Below are 25,284 nucleotides of genomic sequence, written 5' to 3' on the forward strand. Positions count from 1 at the left end.
GGATTCGGGTGTTTTTTACAAAAAACCCTAAAAAACAGCTTAAATCATAGAATTTGGGGGTCATTTTGATCCCATAGTATTATTAACCGCAATAACCATAATTTCCACTCATTTCCAGTCTATTCTGAACACCTCACACCTCACAATATTATTTTTAGTCCTAAAATTTGCACCGAGGTCGCTGGATGGCTAAGCTAAGCGACACAAGTGGCCAACACAAACACCTGGCCCATCTAGGAGTGGCACTGCAGTGTCAGGCAGGATGGCCCTTCCAAAAAATACTCCCCAAACAGCACATAACGCAAAGAAAAAAAGAGGCGCAATGAGGTAGCTGTGTGAGTAAGCTAAGCGACCCTAGTGGCCGACACAAACACCTGGCCCATCTAGGAGTGGCACTGCAGTGTCAGGCAGGATGGCACTCCAAAAACTACTCCCCAAACAGCACATGACGCAAAGAAGAAAAAAAAGAGGCGCAATGAGGTAGCTGTGTGAGTAAGATAAGCGACCCAAGTGGCCGACACAAACACCTGGCCCATCTAGGAGTGGCACTGCAGTGTCAGGCAGGATGGCCCTTCCAAAAACTACTCCCCAAACAGCACATGACGCAAAGAAGAAAAAAAAGAGGCGCAATGAGGTAGCTGTGTGAGTAAGATAAGCGACCCAAGTGGCCGACACAAACACCTGGCCCATCTAGGAGTGGCACTGCAGTGTTAGGCAGGATGGCCCTTCCAAAAACTACTCCCAAAACAGCACATGACGCAAAGAAGAAAAAAAAGAGGCGCAATGAGGTAGCTGTGTGAGTAAGATAAGCGACCCAAGTGGCCGACACAAACACCTGGCCCATCTAGGAGTGGCACTGCAGTGTCAGGCAGGATGGCCCTTCTAAAAAATACTCCCCAAACAGCACATGATGCAAAGAAAAATGAAAGAAAAAAGAGGTGCAAGATGGAATTGTCCTTGGGCCCTCCCACCCACCCTTATGTTGTATAAACAGGACATGCACACTTTAACCAACCCATCATTTCAGCGACAGGGTCTGCCACACGACTGTGACTGAAATGACTGGTTGGTTTGGGCCCCCACCAAAAAAGAAGAAATCAATCTCTCCTTGCACAAACTGGCTCTACAGAGGCAAGATGTCCACCTCATCATCATCGTCCGATTCATCACCCCTTTCACTGTGTACATCCCCCTCCTCACAGATTATTAATTCGTCCCCACTAGAATCCACCATCTCAGATCCCTGTGTACTTTCTGGAGGCAATTGCTGCTGGTGAATGTCTCCATGGAGTAATTGATTATAATTCATTTTAATGAACATCATCTTCTCCACATTTTCTGGAAGTAACCTCGTACGCCGATTGCTGACAAGGTGAGCGGCTGCACTAAACACTCTTTCAGAGTACACACTGGAGGGAGGGCAACTTAGGTAGAATAAAGCCAGTTTGTGCAAGGGCCTCCAAATTGCCTCTTTACCCTGCCAGTATACGTACGGACTATCTGACGTGCCTACTTGGATGCGGTCACTCATATAATCCTCCACCATTCTTTCAATGGTGAGAGAATCATATGCAGTGACAGTAGACGACATGTCAGTAATCGTTGGCAGGTCCTTCAATCCGGACCAGATGTCAGCATCAGCAGTCGCTCCAGACTGCCCTGCATCACCGCCAGTGGGTGGGCTCGGAATTCTGAGCCTTTTCCTCGCACCCCCAGTTGCGGGAGAATGTGAAGGAGGAGATGTTGACAGGTCGCGTTCCGCTTGACTTGACAATTTTCTCACCAGCAGTTCTTTGAACCCCTGCAGACTTGTGTCTGTCGGAAAGAGAGATCCAATGTAGGTTTTAAATCTAGGATCGAGCACGGTGGCCAAAATGTAGTGCTCTGATTTCAACAGATTGACCACACGTGAATCCTGGTTAAGCGAATGAAGGGCTCCATCCACAAGTCCCACATGCCTAGCGGAATCGCTCTGTTTTAGCTCCTTCTTCAATGCCTCCAGCTTCTTCTGCAAAAGCCTGATGAGGGGAATGACCTGACTCAGGCTGGCAGTGTCTGAACTGACTTCACGTGTGGCAAGTTCAAAGGGCAGCAGAACCTTGCACAACGTTGAAATCATTCTCCACTGCGCTTGAGACAGGTGCATTCCACCTCCTTTGCCTATATCGTGGCCAGATGTATAGGCTTGAATGGCCTTTTGCTGCTCCTCCATCCTCTGAAGCATATAGAGGGTTGAATTCCACCTCGTTACCACCTCTTGCTTCAGATGATGGCAGGGCAGGTTCAGGTTTTTTTGGTGGTGCTCCAGTCTTCTGTACGCGGTGCCTGCACGCCGAAAGTGGCCCGCAATTCTTCTGGCCACCGACAGCATCTCTTGCACGCCCCTGTCGTTTTTTAAATAATTCTGCACCACCAAATTCAAGGTATGTGCAAAACATGGGACGTGCTCGAATTTGCCCAGATGTAATGCGCGCACAATATTGCTGGCGTTGTCCGATGTCACAAATCCCCAGGAGAGTCCAATTGGGGTAAGCCATTCTGCGATGATCTTCCTCAGTTGCCGTAAGAGGTTTTCAGCTGTGTGCGTATTCTGGAAAGCGGTGATACAAAGCGTAGCCTGCCTAGGAACGAGTTGGCGTTTGCGAGATCCTGCTACTGGTGCCGCCGCTGCTGTTCTTGCAGCGGGAGGCAATACATCTACCCAGTGGGCTGTCACAGTCATGTAGTCCTGAGTCTGCCCTGCTCCACTTGTCCACATGTCCGTGGTTAAGTGGACATTGGGTACAACTGCATTTTTTAGGACACTGGTGAGTCTTTTTCTGACGTCCGTGTACATTCTCGGTATCGCCTGCCTAGAGAAGTGGAACCTAGATGGTATTTGGTAACGGGGGCACACTGCCTCAATAAATTGTCTAGTTCCCTGTGAACTAACGGCGGATACCGGACGCACGTCTAACACCAACATAGTTGTCAAGGCCTCAGTTATCCGCTTTGCAGCAGGATGACTGCTGTGATATTTCATCTTCCTCGCAAAGGACTGTTGGACAGTCAATTGCTTACTGGAAGTAGTACAAGTGGTCTTCCGACTTCCCCTCTGGGATGACGATCGACTCCCAGCAGCAACAACAGCAGCGCCAGCAGCAGTAGGCATTACACTCAAGGATGCATCGGAGGAATCCCAGGCAGGAGAGGACTCGTCAGACTTGCCAGTGACATGGCCTGCAGGACTATTGGCTTTCCTGGGTAAGGAGGAAATTGACACTGAGGGAGTTGGTGGTGTGGTTTGCGCGAGCTTGGTTACAAGAGGAAGGGATTTACTGGTCAGTGGACTGCTTCCGCTGTCGCCCAAAGTTTTTGAACTTGTCACTGACTTATGATGAATGCGCTGCAGGTGACGTGTAAGGGAGGATGTTCCGAGGTGGTTAACGTCCTTACCCCTACTTATTACAGCTTGACAAAGGCAACACACGGCTTGACACCTGTTGTCCGCATTTCTGTTGAAATACTTCCACACTGAAGAGCTGATTTTTTTGGTATTTTCACCAGGCATGTCAATGGCCATATTCCTCCCACGGACAACAGGTGTCTCCTGTCAAAGTCAGAAAAATATCTCTATGCACACTACCATATTTGCACCTCACACAGGTCCGTGCTGCGCATGCGTACGCTCTCCCGTACGTGCGCATACTCACAGTCGCGGGCACCCGCAGGCGCACGGTATGCGTATTTACGGTAGAGTTTATGTGATCGTAGCGTGCGACTCAATCGTTACATATTTTCACTATATAATGTATTTTGTAGATCATGGTCCCTTTGATAGATTCTGAAAGTTTGGTTAATGTAGAATGTTCATGAACAGAGAAATCCCTCTTTGTTTGATACGAAGGGACAGACAGGAGTAATACAGTGGTGTTTAGTACCCATCGGAAGAGTATTTAATTAGCAATATTCCGGTGTTGGTTTGAAGCGGATTAATCGCTCGTGCAAATAGTTATGGACATAAGAAGTTTATGAACATTTACTGTATTTGCACTTACTTATCCATGCGGCGGGAAACCCAGTTTCCCTCCCACCTGAGCTGTTGGAAATAGTCACGGCCCACCTGTATGAATCAACCTATGACCTTTTGTTATAATGCGAGGAGGAATTCCTGTGTCCAATGAACAATGAGATTGTAGGGACCATTGAATTGTATTGTGTGTGGGGCATAAATAGACAAGCCGATCACATCCAGCTCTCACTCTTCAACGGTTATCATTGCTGAAAATCGGGAGCTGGATGTCCAGAGGCGCATGCGATCGTTTCCCCTTGTGCGTAAGTTTTCTCCGCAGCCATATTGATCTTCTTGTTATTGTGGGCCAATTTCTCTCTCTCTCTCTCTTCTCCTCTTTCTCTCTTATTTTCCCTTAAAACTTAATTGTATTGTATTGTATTTCCTGTGTAGTTATCTGGTTAGGTAGTCTATGTTATATTGTAGTGTATGACTTGTATTGTGTTAATTCTTTTGCAAGTATATCATTCATAATATATATATTAGGCGTTGGACCCTAAGCACGGTATCTGTGTATTTCTTATAGTGCTTTGTATTCTCAGAGCGTCGGTAACGCTCAAACAGCTTTTTAGTTAATAAGGTTACACTAGGTTGCATCTACACCCTATTTCTACACAAAAGGTTTTACAGCATATTATACTGTATATGGTTTAGATTTAAAGGTTTAACATTGTGAGCGTCAGCGCCGCTGGTGATCTCCTCGTGGTCCCGAGCATCCGCTACGCTATAGCGAATCATTACGTTAGTCGGCAGCCAATAACGTGCCTGCCTGTGATCTCTTGGCCGTGAGCGAACGTGACGCTTGAGCGTCTCGACTACGGCTAAGCGATTGTTACGCAACGTGCGTACCCTTACGGTACTTCATACGTAGATAGCGTACAGTGTTCTTAGACCTCATAAAGGGTATTATATACGATAAATATCTAGCTTTATCACTCCCCGGGTGCCTGACTTAAACAAACCACCTCACCATCAGAATCCTCCTTGTCAATTTCCTCCCCAGCCCAAGCAACACCCATATCCTCATCCTGGTGTACTTCAACACTGACATCTTCAATTTCACTATCAGGAACTGGACTGCGGGTGCTCCTTTCAACACTTGCAGGGGGCGTGCAAATGGTGGAAGGCGCAAGCTCTTCCCGTCCAGTGTTGGGAAGGTCAGGCATCGCAACCGACACAATTGGACTCTCCTTTGGGATTTGTGATTTCGAAGAACGCAGTTCTTTGCTGTGCTTTTGCCGCAAGTCTTTTCTTTCTTCTAGCGAGAGGATGAGTGCTTCCATCCTCATGTGAAGCTGAACCACTAGCCATGAACATTGGCCAGGGCCTCAGCCGTTCCTTGCCACTCCGTGTCGTAAATGGCATATTGGCAAGTTTACGCTTCTCCTCAGACGCTTTTAATTTTGATTTTTGGGTCATTTTTTTACTGATCTTTTGTGTTTTGGATTTTACATGCTCTGTACTATGACATTGGGCATCGGCCTTGGCAGACGACGTTGATGGCATTTCATCGTCTCGGCCATGACTAGTGGCAGCAGCTTCAGCACGAGGTGGAAGTGGATCTTGATCTTTCCCTATTTTTTTAACCTCCACATTTTTGTTCTCCATATTTTGCGCACAACTAAAAGCCACCACAGGTATACAATGTAGATGGATGGATAGTATAGTATTACTTATACTTATGGACGACGAGTGACGACACAGAGGTAGGTACAGCCGTGGCCTACCGTACTGCTGCTTAGTGCTTATATATATGATATACTGTATAACGGACCTGGTGGACACTGTCAGCAGACTGCTAAACTAGTATGAAGAAAGAAAAAAAAAACACCACAGGTATACAATGTAGATGGATGGATAGTATAGTATTACTTATACTTATGGACAACGAGTGACGACACAGAGGTAGGTACAGCCGTGGCCTACCGTACTGCTGCTTAGTGCTTATATATATGATATACTGTATAACGGACCTGGTGGAAACTGTCAGCAGACTGCTAAACAAACTAGTATGACTATGAAGAAAGAAAAAAAAAAACACCACAGGTATACAATGTAGATGGATGGATAGTATAGTATTACTTATACTTATGGACAACGAGTGCACTGATGACACAGAGGTAGGTACAGCCGTGGCCTACCGTACTGCTGCTTAGTGCTTAATTATATATATAATATACTGTATAACGGACCTGGTGGACACTGTCAGCAGACTGCTAAACAAACTAGCATGAAGAAAGAAAAAAAAAAACACCACAGTGTTTTTCAGGCAGACAAACGTATACTGGACTGGTGGTCACTGTCAGCAAAACTGTGCACTGTACTCCTGCTATAACTGCTCCCCAGTCCCCACAATTAGGCAGTGTGAGCAGTGCACTCAGCACAGATATATCATGCAGCAGTGCAGCACACTGAGTGAGCACAGATATGGTGGAGCGTTTTTTTTCAGGCAGAGAAACAATGGATTAAACTCAAAACCCTGCACAGTACTCCCTAACAGCTGCTCCCCGTCCCCAATCCTCCCCACAATTAAAACTAAGTCACTCAGTTTTTTTTTTTTCTAATACAACGGAGAGGACGCCAGCCACGTCCTCTCCCTATTAATCTCAATGCACGTGTGAAAAATGGCGGTGACGCGCGGCTCCTTATATAGAATCCAAGTCTCGCGAGAATCCGACAGCGGGATGATGACGTTCGGGCGCGCTCGGGTTAACCGAGCAAGGCGGGAGGATCTGAGTCGCTCGGACCCGTGTAAAAAAAAGGTGAAGTTCGGGCGGGTTCGGATTCCGAGGAACCGAACCCGCTCATCACTAGTCTCATAGTTTGGCCTCTGAGGGTACAGCCATCAGCCATAATTTTTCAATTATTGACATGTGTAGCGAATAACATTGATTATCTCATTACTATGGCACCTTTCAAGGATGGGGTATATTAGACAGCAAATGAACTGTCAGTTCTTGTAGTTGATGTTTTGAAAAAAGGAAAAATCGGTGAATGTAGGGAAGTCTGTGCCTTTGACAAGGGCCAAATTGTGATGGCTAAATGACTGTGTCAGAACATCTCCAAAATGGCAGGTCTTATTGCAGTGGTTAATACCTACCAAATGGGTTCCTAGAAAAGACAATGGGTGAAGTGGTGACAGGGTCTCCCAAGGCTCACTGATGCATGTGGGGAGCAGGGCCATATTAAGCCTTGGGGGGAAGCCATGCCTCCCAATATGACCTATTCCAGGAGTGACAAAATAATCTCTGCCTGGACATCCATCTGAATATATAATTGGCGTCACCTGTGTTGCACTGTTTAATTCATAAGAAAGGTATTTCAACACAGCTGACTGCAGCCATACATTTAGAGGGAAGTACAGATATAGAGAATTTTGTCCCTCCAGGAATGGGTCATGCTGGGAGGTATGGAATGTGTATATTAAATTTAAGCCAATGATATATATTAGATTTAAATGGATAGTTTAATAATGCATTGGTACTGTTTACAGCTCCACCTAATTGAGAGACAACTTAAATAACCTTAAAATACATATAAAAAAAATAAAATCTAGAATTTATCTTGTCACATACAATAATAGCAGTAGTCTCTGTACTACTTACACTCTGGGACAGCACTCAGGAGTACTTTCTGTGTGTTTCTCTCTCTAGAACCAAATGCTCTCATTAGATAAGAGGTTACACAGTACCAGAAAGGGAGGAGGAAAAGCTGATATCCATGGGTCACTTACAGCTTCCTATAGTATATCTCCCCCATCATATCTCTTCTTTGTTTGGGAAGCTCTATCAGTAGCTTGTGAAACCTGATACGCCTGTGTCTCTGCCTGCTCTGCATACTGTCCTGCTTGCAATCTGTCTGCCTTGTTCCACTGCTGCACAAGAGGGAGAGATAGTGATGTTAGTGTGCACCGCCTGGGGAGCCACCAGACAGAGGGGTGCCAGGGGTACAGTATACCCTGTGCCCACCTCTAATCTGGCTATGGTGGGGAGCAAAAGTGAACCCGCCTGGTCCAATCCCAAAAGAGCTACTGAAGCACAAATTGCAGAAAAAGTATTGCTGGCTATGATACAAAGGTGTCTCAGAACAACAGTGTATAGCAGCTTTCTGATACACCCTTTCAACTAGCTCAAAAAACACAGGTAAATGCACAGGGGTGCGCATCTACCCATGTGTTTTGCTAGTGGAAAAGGGTCCCTCCGCAAAAAACCCAGATCAAGTGACCCATGAATCCTACCCGGGTAGCTACCTGGGTAGGACACGGGAATGATCCGGGTAAGGTTGTAGTGTAAACGGAAGCCGTGTCGATGCGACACGGCTCCTGTTCACACTGTATGGAAGGGTGGCACTGGGAAATCATGTGATCTCCCAGCGCCGCCCCTGCCGTGTCACTAGAGCGTCACCAACCCGGCAATATGCCGGGTTGGGTGAGTGCAGTGGGAAAGTGGGCTCTGATGCGGGTCGCAGCCGAGTAGCTCCCGTGTCAGGCTCCCAGCTGCGACTCGCATCAGTAGTGGAAAATGGGTATACGTATGGGGCTGCATAGACACAGTGTGGTCAGAGTGCCCATGGTCCACTGCCGATAGTGCCTACAATAGTCATACAAGTGTCAGAATTGCATCATGGAGCAATGTAAGAAGATAAACAGCTAGGTACATGTGCATTGATAATAACAACAAGTGTAAGCAAGCGTGCGCACCCTCTTGGCACGGGGTAAAATGGATGGCAGTTTTAGATACCACAATGTTACACTATTCCCTTTTCTGTTGGGATCTCTAGTGTTACAATCCAATTCAGTCTCAATAGATGGGCTCAAATGTCCGTTATCTTGTTTCTTAATCTTGATTCTCTCCTTTCTCCCGATAGGAAACCAATTCCATATGGACCCAAAAATTGGAAAAGAAAGGAGGATATAGAGTAGTACTGTTTTTATTCAATAATTTCACAAAAATAATGATATGTATTTCCCACAAAAAATTATATTAATAAAATTGAATTTCATACACAGCAATCCACCACAGACTAGGCTAGAATGCGTACCGGATTAAGTGGGGTGTCATGAAATGTCCACCCAAAACAGCATATTAATGTACCATGGATTCCCCTCGATCTTTCCAGGTGCCGTGTCCGTCTCTGGATCTGCAGTATCCAGGAAGTCAAATACCGGTTCAATGCAATCTCCCCAATCAGATCACCAACGCGTTTCTGCTCTCTAAGGAGCCTTGAAAAAGGCGTTGGTGATCTGATTGGGGAGATTGCATTGAACCGGTATTTGACTTCCTGGATACTGCAGATCCAGAGACGGACACGGCACCTGGAAAGATCGAGGGGAATCCGTGGTACATTAATATGCTGTTTTGGGTGGACTTTTCATGACACCCCACTAAATCCGGTACGCATTCTAGCCTAGTCTATGGTGGATTGCTGTGTATGAAATTCAATTTTATTAATATAATTTTTTGTGGGAAATACATATCATTATTTTTGTGAAATTATTGAAGAAAAACAGTACTACTCTATATCCTCCTTTCTTTTCCAATTTTTGGGTCCATATGGAATTGGTTTCCTATCGGGAGAAAGGAGAGAATCAAGAGTAAGAAACAAGATAACGGACATTTGAGCCCATCTATTGAGACTGAATTGGATTGTAACACTAGAGATCCCAACAGAAAAGGGAATAGTGTAACATTGTGGTATCTAAAACTGCCATCCATTTTACCCCGTGCCAAGAGGGTGCGCACGGTTGCTTACACTTGTTGTTATTGTCTTGGACTTTTTGGTGGTTGGGATCACCTTAGCTACTGTTGCTGCACTTTTGAGTTGGGGCGCTGTTTTTGTAAACTTGTATTCTTCATGTGCATTGATAACCTGGAGAAGAGATGGCACCAGGATGCGCTGTGAGAAGAATGCAAGCCAGCAAAGGCAGTATGATGCCCTGGGAAATATTCTGTTGGGAAACCCTGGGTCCCGGCATTCATGTGTATGTTACTTTAATACCAACTAACTAAACATTGTTGCAGACGATCAACTGCACACCTCATCATGGCAATGGTATTCCCTGATGACAGTGGCCTCTTTCTGCATGATAATGCACCTCTGTCACACTGCAAATGTTGTTCAGGAGTGGCTTGAGCAGTGTTGCCAACTATGAAATGAAAAACAAGCAACTGATGACTAAAAAATAAGCCCAAAACAAGCCCAAACCATTCCTAAAAAAAGACCCCCAAAAAGCCCAACTTAAGTTTTTAGTTTTTCTAATTAAAATACATATAATTATAAGTGCTATGTCTGGCTACTACTCAGTGTTATCTCAGGTGCTGCTGGATGGACTGAAGACAAGTTCTGGAACTTGAAGTCAAGTGGATAGCTTTCAATTTCTTTATCTTTTTCTTCTGGTATCTGGCTCTCCAGTCGGGATGATAATGATATCCCAGCGGACAGGATACCGGCTGTCAATATACCAAGAGTGGAATCCCGGCAGCGATGAGAGCACAAAGAGTCCTCTTGCGGGCTCGGTGGCTTGCTGCACTCACCACAGGTTTCATTCCCACTCTGTGGGTCTTGTGGACACAGACGAGTGGGAAAACCCGTGGTGAGTACTGTCGGCATTTCTGTCTGTCAGAATTTCAGCTTTAGGATCCTGAACGCCGGGATTCCGACAGTCGGGTTAACTACATCCCCTCCAGTCTGTAGTAGACATTATGGGCCTTTTTCAGACCCTGACACAGATGGGCAAAAATAATTGCGAACAACCAATTTTCAGCCATCTGCGTAAGTTATCATGATGCGATTGCATAATAATTGACAGGCAACAGATGTCCGGGGGCAGCTTTACGGCATTGTGGGTGAGTGTCACGGGAAATGCAGGTGTGTCATGGTTGGTTTTGGGGCCGACCAATGATGTCGCTTGCGTTTCATGCAATTGGAAGCATGGCGGCGGTGCCCCTGCTTATGCAGTTATGCTGCATAGGCAGGGGTCAACCTCTTTTTGAATTGCAATTGCATCACGGGGAGGCACCACACATGCTGGGTGGCCTTGCCCTATGTGATTTTGGTGGTTGCATATTCTGCTAAAATAGCAAAATCTGCTTAGTTTGCAGTAAAGAACTTGCTTACTATAATTTTTCCATTGTTTTAGAAAAATGCAGCCATTTGACACAATTTAAGACCCCCAAATTCATCTATTCATCCACAGCTTCTCACCTATGTCTTTGTGAGAATCTGTGTTGAATGAATGGATGAATGATTACTTCTGATGGTCGGTGCTTTCTGTACCTATATAAAAAAAAGCCCAAAAACAAGCAGCAAAAGAAATGATAAGCCGAAAAACAAGCAACAAGCAATCATCAAAAAAATAAAGCAACTTGAAAAAAGAAGCCCAATTCCGCTTGTTATAAGCTGAATTGGGAACTATGGGCCTGAGGAACATGACAAAGAGTTCAAGGTGTTGACTTGGCCTCTAAATTCTCCAGATCTCAATCCGATAGAGCAGTGGTTCTCAAACTCGGTCCTCAGGACCCCACATAGTGCATGTTTTGCTAATAACCCAGCAAGCGCACAGTGTATTAATTACTCACTGACACATTTTAAAAGGTCCACAGGTGGAGCTAATTATGTCACTTGTGATTCTGTGAGGAGACCTGCAAAACATGCACCGTGTGGGGTCCTGAGGACCGAGTTTGAGAACCTGTGCGATAGAGCATCTGTGGGATGTACTGAAAAAAACAAGACATGGAGGACCCACCTCTCAACTTATTTTGCATACAAAGAAAATGGCTATGAATATGAGATTGTATGACACCAGGTACCTCTGCCACTGGAAACAACCTGCACATATCTTACAATAATGGCAGCTTTAAACACTCAATTGCAGATTTTTAAGTAATGCAAAATGCGGTTGCAATTTGGAGTGCAATTACAATTGCACCCATACCTGCATCAGCCCCTTTGTTAATAAATCTTTAAATCCCAAGCATTCGAACTAATATATTACAACATTTAATTAATTTCGATATTTTTATAATAAATAAGTACAGAAATAATAGAAAAATACATTTTAATCCTGTTAATAAAAATAAACTGTACATATATTATTTTGAGCAATAGAATAGAACCTGCTGTATAGTGGGGTCCCTTGTAGGGGTGGTATCTGGTCTCTAGGTTGACCACAGTTAGGTCAACAATGTCTAGGTTGACCACTATTGGTCAACATGCATTAGGTAAACATGGTTTCTAGATTGACATGGACACTAGGTTGACATGTACTAGGTCAACATGACAAAAGTTCGAAATGAGTTTAAAACAAAAAAAAACCTTAACCTTTTTCATACTTTACGATCCACGTGGACTACAATTGAGAACAGTAACTTTGTTCAAAGCATGGCGAGCGAAGCGAGCTATTCGAGGGGACACGGTGCACTAATTGGGGTTTCCCGTCACTGTACGAAGAAAACGACACCAATTTGTTTTAAAAAACCTCATGTCGACCTTTTGTCTTGTCGACCTTGTACATGTCGACCTAATGCATATGTCAACCTATTTCAGGTGTCGACTTAGATACTGTCGACCAATAGTGGTCGACCTAGACACTGATGACCTAAGTCTGGTCGACTCTATGAATCACAGCCTTAGGGGCCAGCAGGCTTAAATGCATTGATCCATACATGAATTAAAGCTCCACTGTTTATTATTGTTAGTTAATATAATGAGTGCAGAGCCCCTGTGATTTCTATTTTGGGCACATATCGTGTTGCACCTCAAATCTAGAAGTTTATTAGGTTAATTAATCTTTTTGTGATCACATTTTCTCATGCACCCTTTTTAACTTAATTATAGCTAGTGTCAGCTGTTTTCCTAGGTGCTTTACAATAGGTGTGTTGGTAGCTCTTTCACCTATATAAGCAAAGTTGCTGTGAGCTTTAGACGAGATAGCATACCTAAAGTTTAATACTAATGTGATAGCTATTTTCATGATAAATAATTTGAGCAATAGAGTAGGACTTGCAGTATAGTGGGGTCCCTTGTTGGGGGCTACAGGGCATAATGTGGTCCTGGAGAGGTGGTGGAACTCATTTACCCCCCCCCCTCCCCCTCACATTAAGCGGAGCCAGGGCCAGTGCTAGTGTATTTGGCACCCCCCTGCAAACTAGAATTAGTGCTCTACTTCTAATACTTTATAAAGGGACATTGATCATTGATCTCACAAAGAAGCAGCATGGTCACATAATAGTCCCCCCAATTCAAATTACACCACACAGTAGCAAAATCTTATTCACATTACACCGCATGTAGTGCCCCTGATTCATATTACACCACAGTAATGCCCCTTATTCAGGTTACATGAGGCTGTAGTTCCCTTTATTCACACTGCACTACACAATGGTACCCTCTATAATGCCACCAGGGGCGTCGGAACTGGGGGGGCAAGGGGACAGCTTGCCCCCACCAACCATAGAGAGGCACCGGTCTGGATGAAAGGAGTGATGTTCGGGCAGGTGAAAGACTGCACATTGCATACTCTGCTCCGTGTACGTACAGTAGCCGCAGCATTGTGACCCTCTTCCTACTCTCTGGTGGTCCCGGCGCCAGGCTCACCTATAATGCCATTCACTGCTAGTGTGCATTGCTCCTAGGGTCCTCCTCCCACCACCACATCTCATCTTCTCACAGAGAGGTGCCGGTCATGTATGGGAGGAGAGATGTGCGGTCAGGTGAAAGACTGCACATTGAATCCTCCACTTAGTGAGTCAGTGGCAGTGCAGGGAATGTGTAGCCACAGCAGCATTGTGCCTCTCCTACTCCCTGTTGTCCCATCAGCCAGCCTCACCTATAATGCTGCATTGCTCCCAAGCTCCTCCTCCCGCCACCGCACTGTTTCTATCCCTCAAACCCCCGGGCTCTTCTCCATTGCCAACTTCTCTTATCCTGGTACCGCCTCCGCTTCTTCGGTGGCTCTGCCCCCAGGTCAGTTTGAGGACACCCCAGGTCAGTTTGAGGATGCCCCAGGTCAGTTTGAGGACACCTCACAAGGCACTAAAGGCAGGCACCACAGCCATTTGCTGCAGCAGGAGCACCATAGCAACACCACAGAAAGAAGATATTCTGACCCATTCTGTACCAACAACAGGTATGTTGAAAGGGTGGTTGGTTAAAGGATATATTAATATTAATAAATATAAGGGGCTTATTATTATTATTATTATTATTATTATGGGGTAGGGTAGTATTTTGTTTATAATGAGGAAGGTAATGAGGGGGTTAATATATTGACTTAATTGATTAATGAGGGCTAATGTTAGTAATGAGATGAGATGTAGTTATTATCCCTGCTCTCAGGTTCCTTGCGATCATGATCCAGACGCCGAAATCCCAACAGCCGGGAATGCCAACAGCACTTACCATGGGTATTCCCACTTGTGGGTGTCGACGACACCCATAGAGTGGAAATAAAAAAAGTGGACTCTTTGCGCTTGCCCTGTATTCTGGCACCTGGGATGTTGCTGTAGGTATATTGACAGCCGGCATTTCGTCCACCAGGATATCATTACCATCCCAATGAGATAACTAGATAAGAAGCTTTAAAAAAATAGCTCTATTATATGGTGGTTCCACTACTGCTCTTTAAGGGGGTGATAAGGATATACAGATGTAGACACACTCATCGTTGCCGCAAGGTGTACGCATGGCATACACATTGCGGCAATACGTGTACGCGCTGCACTGCAACTTTTAAGGGCCCTACACACTCGGCGACTGGATGCCGAGCTGCCCAATGGCTGATGCGGCCGTCGGACGACCCGGCGGTGGGGGTGGTGGTGATGGGGGGAGTGAAGTTTCTTCACCCCCCCCCCCCCCGTCATACATGAGGCAGACCAAAAATTAGTATGTACTGTATCCGGCTTTTCTGGGTGTGGCAATTTAAGGGTAAATGTATTACCCTGCGATATGGGGACGAAGCAGTATAGCGCACGTTATGCGCTCTGCGCCCCTGTCCATATCGGTACTGCTATCTGAAAGATTGCAGGCCAATATGCGCGGGCTATGTCGTTCCGACACCTACAGCTGTCCCTGGCTGTGTGGGTGCCGGATCAGGAGTGCTCTGGGGATCCCGCGCGAGTAGCAACATCCCGCACATGCGCAGAGGAGCCGGCTGGGAAGGAGACACAGCGCGTCAGCTCTGAGCTGATTAGCTGTGAGCTCAGGAGGACATCGCCGGAGGGGGGAGCTTTCACTCCCCCACTACGGCAGACAAGATGTTGATACATCTTGTCGATGTCTCTTCCTGCTGTACCTATTAGTGTGGATCTGGCATTTTCAATGTATTTCATGTACAGTAGATCTGGCATTTTCAATGTATTTTGTGTGGGCCTGACTATTTTCAATGTATTTTGTGTGGGCCAGGCTATTTTCAATGCATTTTGTGTGGGCCTATCTATTTTCAATGTATTTTGTTTTTGTGTGGGCCTGGCTATTTTCAATGTATTTTGTGTGGGCCTGGCTATGTTCAATGTAATTTGTGTAGGCCTGGCTATTTTCAATGTATTTTGTGTAGGCCTATCTATTTTCAATGTTTTTTGTGTGGGCCTGACTATTTTCAATGTATTTTGTGTGGGCCTGGCTATTTTCAATGTATTTTGTGTGGGCCTATCTATTTTCAATGTATTTTGTGTGGGCCTGGCTATTTTCAATGTAATTTGTGTAGGCCTGGCTATTTTCAATGTATTTTGTGTAGGCCTATCTATTTTCAATGTATTTTGTGTGGGCCTGACTATTTTCAATGTATTTTGTGTGGGCCTGGCTATTTTCAATGTATTTTGTGTGGGCCTGGCTATGTTCAATGTAATTTGTGTAGGCCTGGCTATTTTCAATGTATTTTGTGTAGGCCTATCTATTTTCAATGTATTTTGTGTGGGCCTGACTATTTTCAATGTATTTTGTGTGGGCCTGGCTATTTTCAATGTATTTTGTGTGGGCCTATCTATTTTCAATGTATTTTGTGTGGGCCTGGCTATTTTCAATGTATTTTGTGTGGGCCTGGCTATGTTCAATGTAATTTGTGTAGGCCTGGCTATTTTCAATGTATTTTGTGTGGGCCTATTTATTTTCAATGTATTTTGTGTGGGCCTGGTTATTTCCAATGCATTTTGTGTGGGACTATCTATTTTCAATGTATTTTGTATGGACCTGGCTATTTTCAATGTATTTTGTGTGGACCTGGCCTAATGTCCTAATATCAAAATGATGGCAAGGCATGCTTGGATCTGCAGTTCCGTAGCAGCTGGAGGGCCACGTGTGGAATACCCCTGCTGTATTGTATGTCAGTATCAAACATTTACCTACAGTATACTTAATTTTGTATGGCAGTCTCCCAAAGGCACTCTGTTTTTTGTGGTGGTCATACAAATCCACTCTATATTGTTTGGCAGTCTAAAAAATTCTAAATCTGTATTGTAAGGTGGTCTAAGAAGTGCACTGTGTTTTGAATGGTGCCGGTGATCTCACAACTGCACTGGTATTATTCAGTGATTTAAAAAATGTACCGTGTATGTTCTTGTGGTCTCACAAATGCACTTTGTATTGTATGGCAGTCTTAAAATTGCACTTTATGTTGTATAGTATAGTGCTCTCACAACTGCTTTTTGTATTGTATATTATCCCTTTGTGCAAGACGCATGCCCAGTAGTACAGAGCCGTAACAAGACTTTTTGGTGCCCTGTGCCAGAAAGATAATTGATGCCCCCCTCCCCATTTTTTTCCAATGTATACCACATTCATGCACATCACCAGAGAGCTTGCTTCCATTCAGCCACAATACACCTAATTAAATAATACACTTCAATATACTTTCACACCCACGATTAAAACCCACAACCTGATCCATCCCAGCCAAACAACCCTCCCACCGAGCCATTTGATCCCGCATAAAAAAAAGAAGTGTATGAAAATGTAGTGGTTGTTCTTGGGCGATAACAGCGAGTTATATTATTGCATGCACAGAGATGGTCCCCTTATGGTCGTATTATGGGAATGTCGCGGATGTGTCAGTGAAAGTGGTTATGTACATAAACACTTGACCACTCTCATAGGAGGCCATACTCAGGTGGAGAAAGATTTGATGGTGCAACTGATGGTGTATTACAGCATATACAGACAGTGACAGTGGGCATATCAGTCATTGCTCATTCGGACGCATGGGTGTACACAGAGGGACTTTATAGCAACATTAGCATTAGTGATGAGCGGGTTCGGTTCCTCAGGATCCGAACCCCCCGAACTTCACCCATTTTACGCGGTTCCGAGGCAGCCTCGGATCCTCCCGCCTTGCTCGGTTAACCCGAGCGCGCCCGAACGTCATCATCCCGCTGTCGGATTCCGCGAAATTCGTATTCTATATAAGGAGCCGTGCGTCGCCGCCATTTTCACTCATGCAATGGAGATGATAGCGAGAGGACATGCAGCGTTCTCTCAGTATCTGTGCTCAGTGTGCTTGCAAATATCTGTGCTCAGTGTGCTGAAAATATCTACGTTCTCTGCCTGAAAAACGCTCCATATCTGTGCTGCATTGTAGTATATAGTAGGAGGACAGTGCAGAATGTTGCTGTGACCACCAGTATATATCTATAGCAGTACGGTACAGTAGTCCACTGCTCTACCTACCTCTGTGTCATCAAGTATACTATGCATCCATACCTGTGCTGCATTTTAGTTGTGTGCAGTATATAGTAGGAGGGGACAGTGCAGAATGTTGCTGTGACCACCAGTATATATATAGCAGTACGGTACAGTAGTCCACTGCTCTACCTACCTCTGTGTCATCAAGTATACTACAAAAGTTCAGTAAAATTACCCAAAAATCAAAATTAAAAGCGTCTGATGAGAAGCGTAAACTTGCCAATATGCCATTTACGACACGGAGTGGCAAGGAACGGCTGAGGCCCTGGTCTATGTTCATGGCTAGTGGTTCAGATTCACATGAGGATGGAAGCACTCATCCTCTCGCTAGAAAACTGCAGTGCCACTCCTAGATGGGCCAGGTGTTTGTGTCAGCCACTTGGGTCGCTTAGCTTAGTCATACAGCTACCTCATTGCACCTCTTTTTTTCTTTGCATCATGTGCTGTTTGGGGACTATTTTTTTAAGTGCCATCCTGTCTGACACTGCAGTGCCACTCCTAGATGGGCCAGGTATTTGTGTCGGCCACTTGGGTCGCTTAGCTTAGCCATCCAGCGACCGTGGTGCACCTCTTTTTTTCTTTGCATCATGTGCTGTTTGGGGACTATTTTTTAAATTGGCCATCCTGTCTGACATTGCAGTGCCACTCCTAGATGGGCCAGGTGTTTGTGTCGGCCACTTGGGTCGCTTAGCTTAGCCATCCAGCGACCTCGGTGCAAATTTTAGGACTAAAAATAATTTATTGAGGTGTGAGGTGTTCAGAATAGACTGGAAATGAGTGGAAATTATGGTTATTGAGGTTAATAATACTATGGGATCAAAATGACCCCCAAATTCTATGATTTAAGCTGTTTTTGAATCCAAAACACACCCTATTCCGACAAAAAAATTTCAGGGAGGTTTTGCCAAAACGCGTCCAAATCCAAAACACAGCCGCGAAACCGAATCCAAAACCAAAACACATAACCCGAAAAATTTCCGGTGCACATCACTAATTAGCATACAGTTGCAGATGGGCGACCGCCAATAGCCACTGCTACGAGTGATTCTGCATCTACCTCAGAATCAGACCCTAATTGTGTATTTTTAACCTGATGATGTATTGTATTTGATTAAACTAAAACTTCTGAGATGTAAGTATTCTATTAATATAGATATAATTTATTTCATACAAACAGGGCTGCTAAGAGAAATCCTGGGCCCCGGTACAACAACTTCCAGGCCCCCCCCCACCCTTCTGGAAAGGGTGTGACCACAGCATGCTGGGGGCATGGTCACACCTTTTTGTGGGCATGTCTAGCACATGAGAAGCACCCACTCACAGGAGCATGGCATGTCTCCCAGCCAGGGCAGTAGAGAGCCTGGCTGCGCCCTGGTACTTTTCATGGCCTAATCACAAGAGGTGCGGACCTGGGCCCCCACTGGGCCCCTCTATCAGTCCTGGGCCCAGGTAATTTGTACCCTCTCCCCCCTCTCTCTGCACCACTGTGTACAAATATAAATTAATTTATCTCCTCAGCACTGATATCACCACCCACTTTTTCAGGTTTGTGCACGAGAAAGAAGGGACTAATTTGCGTTATAATGAGTGATTGTAAAAGGAAAAAACTGTCCAGGGAGCAGAAAAAGAAAGCCAAGAAGGTGAGAGAGGAAGAAAATAGAAAACAGTCAAATGCTTTGATAAAGTTTTTTAAGTCTAAGGGGCCTATTTATCACCATCCGCATCCAGGATGCGGATGACAGGTGATAAAATCACCCAAATTTGCACTGCGATAATTGATTACATTGCAGGGATGTATCAATTATTGCATGCAGGGACAGAGCTTGCGGTCAAGCTTTGTCCCTGTGATGACACTCTGCAGCATCATCGGGATATTTTTTGTAAAAAATATCCCGATGTACTGCTGTGCATGCACTGCCCCCGCCGACATCGCCACTACCGCCACCGCTCGGTCGACCCCCGTCACGACTACCTGCACATGCCGTGGCCCCCCCAGCAGATCAATATACTTACCAGTCCAGGGAGCCGGTCCGCGCTACTACTGCTGGGCTGCCGTGCGCCGGATCCTGTGCGCTGCGGTGACCCCCGGTGCTGTAAAGTGCGCTGCCGCTTTGCAGCATCACTTTACTGCACCAGGATCACATTGCAGCAGATGGGGGACCCGGCACCCGGCAGCGCTCACCAGTGGACACCGGCTTCCTGGACAGGTGAGTATGGTTTTTGTTTTGTTTTTTTTTCCTTTTTTTTCCTTTTTACACTTTAATCAGCTTGTGTGTCCATCAGACACACATAGCTGTGCATTGGAGCCCAATCCCACTCAGCTTTCTCTGCCAGGGGCAGAGAAAGCTGGGCAAATGCCTCTCTATTGCAGTGCTGCCCTGTGATCTCGCCAGCCTGAGCTGGCGAAATTATCAGAGGGCACACTGTAGTATTTTTTCACATTTTTTTTGTGTGTAAATTTGGCAACATCACATTTCCCATTATAAGTATGGGGAATGCGATGTGGCTTACTAAAAAAAAGTGAATTAAAGGGTTTGGAGCAGTTTTTCATGAAAACTGCTCCAAATGCCCTTTAATATATTCAGGTGATACTAAAATAATGTGAAAAGGGTGTGAAAATACCCTTTTTCACATTATTTTAGTAAAAATAATGTTAATAAATCTACTGATGGCCACAGCAGTGCCTCTGTTACAGATGGCCTCAGCAGTGCCTCTGTTACAGATGACCACAGCAGTGCCTCTGTTACTAAAGACCACAGCAGTGCCTCTGTTAGTAAAGACCGCAGCAGTGCCTCTGTTACAGATGACCACAGCAGTGCCTCTGTTACTAAAGACCGCAGCAGTGCCTCTGTTAGTAAAGACCGCAGCAGTGCCTCTGTTAGTAAAGACCGCAGCAGTGCCTCTGTTAGTAAAGAACACAGCAGTGCCTCTGTTACTGAAAATATTCATTGTGAATATGAGAAATCAGAAAGTGTTTTTGCCCAGCGTGTATGAACAGCGATGATCGCTGACATCGCGGGGCTGAAAAGCGCTCAGTGCATACACAATGAGTGCTTTTCCCAGCTGCCTATGTCAGCGGGGATGAGCGGCTTTCCATAACAGGATGCTATGGAAAGCCGCTCACCCCGCCGTTCATCTACTGGTAATATTAATAGATGAACGGCGGCCATCAGCGATGAAGCGGGAGCGTGCATCAGCGCTCACCGCTCATCGCTTGTCCATACACACTGGGCGGCTTTGAGCTGAAAGCAGGTCAACACACCAAAAGTGAGCTGCTTTCAGCTCAAAATCGCCCAGTGTGTATGGGCCTTTAGCGAGATGTGCATTAACACACTTGCAGCCGACAGCCTTCATGAAGTTAATGAAATTGTGAATGCTACTAGTGAAAATGATTACAGTGAAGCTGAGTGTTTAGCTGAAGAACAAGAACATATCATTCGTCAGTCTAATGAACTTTTAATGTCTCACTGTAACCGTGAGCAAAGTTCCATGGTGGTAAGAGAAGACAAGTCTTTTCAGCCTGAAAAAAAAAAGAAGTGTTTTATGATAAGCAATCAAAATGTAGTTTTTGTGTTGCTTGGTACAAAAACTTCCAGTGGCTTCATTTTGATGAAAGGCTTGTTTTTTTGCGTTTAAGCAATTGAAAAGAAACTAGTGCCTGACTCCTTTAGATTAGAGTCAGATTTAGTCATTGGAAGAGGCTTTCGCAATTGGAAAAAAGGAGTGGAAAAATTTAAATTGCACAGCAATTCTTCACTACACAAGACAAGAATGGCAAAACTAAGTGCTCTTAGCGCTAAACCAATAACCTCTTTCTTTTCAGAGGGACTAAATTTTCAGCAGCAAAAAACAGAAGAGGTTTAAAAGCCCTCCTGGATTCAGTAAAATTTTTGGTTAGACAAGGTCTTTCTCTAAGAGGCCACTTTACTGACCGTGTCAATTTAAGCCAACTGAACATTTTGAGGAATAGTGATATTTCTGAACTGAAAGAGTTTCTTGAAAGGAAAAAGCATTTTACAATCTCTGAAGTCCAGTGTGAGATGCTGGAAATCATAGCACATAAAATATTACAAGACATTGCCTCTGAAATTAAACATTGTGGAATTTATAGTTTAATCATTGATAAAACATCCGACATCAGTAACAAAGAGAAAGTTTCTATTTGTCTCTGAGTTGTGGATGATCTTGAGTCTACAGAATTTTTTCTAGGCTTGTATGAAACTTCTGTTACCACTGGGAAGGCCATATCTAACCTGACAGTCTGACAAAATTCAATATACCAGTTGCACAGCTGCGAGGTCAGTGGTACGATGGAGGTTGCAATATGAAAGGTTCCATTAAAGGTGCCCAAGCTAGAATGCTGGAGATACAACCTTTAGCTCTGTATATTCACTGCAGTGCTCATTCCCTTAATCTAGGACTACAAGACACAGTTTTGGATATCCTATTCCTATGGAATTGTCTAAATGTTATTAATGATCTTGCCGTTTTCCTATAAGATTCCCCAAAGTGAGCAGCTATGTTTGAGAGAATAGCAGAGGTTTTAGGAAGAGGACAAAAAGATGTCTCTGTTCTAAGACCACTTTCACCTACACGATGGACCGTAAGAACCTCAGCGATAAATGCTGTGCTTGCTTCATATTCAGTAATTTCTCCAGCAAGGTCCACAGGTTATCCACAGGATAACATTGGGATGTGATGAAGTGACAGCGGATTTGCACCAATCGGTCAAAGCTTTTCGGTCTCCAAGCATTCAATGGGCCCGTTCATATTTCCCCGCCTCCTGGCTCAGTCAAATCAGTTTTTTGTTTGGTGCGGTAGGAGCCGGACCATGGTCAATGGGCTGCTCGTTTTTAGCAGCAAAAAGCTTTCTTATTTTATTTTTATAGTCTTACTATTTTTTTGAGTGATCTTTCTAAAAAGCATCTTATATGTACCTTAGAAAGAGTCGCTCCAACAACTCTCTGCCGGGCTGCGACAACACTTACCTACGAGTACAGTGCTGTTTTTCGGTGGGTGTCTGTGTTGGATATACTAGCAGGTCCAGTAGACGTTACCAGACTGTGGCCGGAGCATGGGAAGAAGGTAAGGCATCGGTTCCGCTTTGGGGGTGTTACAGACAGAGCTGCACTGCTTTGGGAGGAGACTACCAAACAGTCGCTGACACGGCTGCCACCTCTGCCACCTTGGTTGCACCAGCGCTAGCCCTTATGGATCATAGGCTCCAGGAGTAGTTTGAGGCCGCGATCCCTAGGGTTGATGTCAGCAGTGGGGAGTCAGATGCTCTCCTGGTCACCCTTCCCCCCGGATCATGACCAGTTTCCTCTGAGTCTCCCGCCATGAACTGTTTTCCTGCTTCCATCTGAGATGGTGTGTACTAAGGGACCCAGTCGCAGCATAAGCGGCTGTGTGACTGGAGCGTCAGTGTACACTTGGGCGTCTGTGTTCACTATAGGTTCACGGAGCAGTGGTGTATGCTAATAGCATCTGGATCCACTCAGTGTTCGTAGATGTATTGATCAATCCTTGAAGCGGGTCAAGTCTCCCTGTATTCCACTCTGCTGAGTATGGGTTAAACAGCACTAAGTCTCTATCTACCTTTTGAGTACGAATAGTTGTATAAGTGCATAATGCATATGAGTCTGATAATTTTACTGTGGTTTCTTTTGCTATGCATCTGAATATGGTTAAAACATTTATAAAGTAATGCAGTAATATGTTTCTCCTACATACTTGAAATGTATCTGTAGTTGATTATGTGCTCATATTGCTTATTATACTAATGTATAACATGTGACTGACTGCTAATGTGATTGTTGACTTTACTGTAATTCTGTCAGCTTTTTTTCTATCTATTCCGATCCTCAATGCTGGTGTATAGCAGGGTAGGGTCGGATTGTATGTTACTTTAAAGAGTCATAAAGTGATTACAGTTACAAATTGTGTAGTATACTGTGTAAGTGTTGATTATTTATCATGTCTTAGAACAGCAAAGGTGAGGAAGGTACACTCACAGCAACACCAACACTCATATCATGTTTGTCTTGCAAATCTGGCTTAACCCCTCAGGATCTGGTTCAGGATGGTTTGTGTGCAAATTGTTTTAGCTTTCACCAAGGTCTCTTGAATAGTACAAGGCAGATACAGATGCAAGTTGATCCCCATTGGGCTATGTTTGCACAAACATCCAGTATAGCTGAACGGATAATTCCAACTTCTGAGCCAGGGATAGGTTAAACAATTAACCCTTATATGCAGCTTCTCACCTGCAGTTTATCACTTCCAGCAGCAGACTCTCAAAAGAAACAGGCTGAAAAGCCAGTGGTAAGTAAATCTACATCTTCACAGTCTACACATGTTTCAGATGAGGATTCATCGGAGGATGAAGGCTCATTAAGCTCTGGTTCTGCATACGAAGAGGAGGAGATAGGCCTCAGCTCAGTGGACATAACTGAGTTAATTAAAGCAATGAAAGCCATTCTATCCTTAGAAGAATCAGCAGAGCCTGTGTTAGAATCCAAGGCACCTGTGTTTAAACATCTCTAAACAGTTAAGACTGAGTTTCCTGGGTCAGATTAGCTGATGGAAATCATGGAAGAGGCTTGGTCTATGCTCAGTAAGAAGTTTAGAATTCCTAGGACATGGAAATCCAATTATCCTCTTCCAGCTGGGGATTGTTTAAAGAGGGAGGTGGCCCCCAGAGTAGATACGCATGTTATTCAATTAGTGCAAAAATCTACATTACCTCTGCCTTCAACATCATTGAATGATGTCACAGATAGGAGAGTGGATGGTTTTTTAAAAAACATTTTTTCCCTGTCTGGGGCAGTGGCTTCAGCTTGGATGGCAAAGGCAGTGGCTGCCTGGGCTGATGCATTGGAAGGAGATCTTTCAATGGCATATAGAGAGCAAAAATCTCATATGGCACATATAAAACAAGCTGCAATGTTCTTGGAAGAAGCAGCTTTGGATATGGGTACAATTTCCTCCAGGGCATCAGCTTCAACAGTAGCCGCTTGCAGAGCAGTTTGGCTACGCACACGGAAAGATGATTCAGAATCTAAAACGGTTTTGGAGTCTTTACCTTTCTCTGGAGATACTCTTTTTGACAGATATTTTAGAGTCAGAAGCAGACTCCAAGAAAGTAAAGTTTCCATCCACATACAAATTCAAACCTAAAGTTCCAGCTTTTTGGACCTTTCAGTCTCAAGGAAAAGCTAAAGGTAAAAGTGATGGCAAACAGCCCCAATACAACAAGTCTGGTAAGACTAAAAAGCATTGGGCTACCAGAGGATCGGTTGGTAAAACAGAAAATAATCCATCAGCCTGATGGTGCGGGACTTTACCTGGGGAATTCCAGGGTGGGGTTTCGACTTCTTCTGTTTGCTCAGATCTGGCAGCAGTCTACCACAGATGCCTGGGTGCAGGAAGAGATATATCTCGGTTATGAATTTGCCTTCAAGAAACACCCTCGTAGAAGGTTTTTTGTACCAGCCCATCCAGGGCTTTGCAGGAGGCAGTTCAGAAATTGCTTCAGTCATGGGTAATCATTCCAGTTCCTC

Source organism: Pseudophryne corroboree, chromosome 1 (genome assembly GCF_028390025.1).
Source record: "Pseudophryne corroboree isolate aPseCor3 chromosome 1, aPseCor3.hap2, whole genome shotgun sequence".
Lineage (NCBI taxonomy): Eukaryota > Metazoa > Chordata > Amphibia > Anura > Myobatrachidae > Pseudophryne > Pseudophryne corroboree.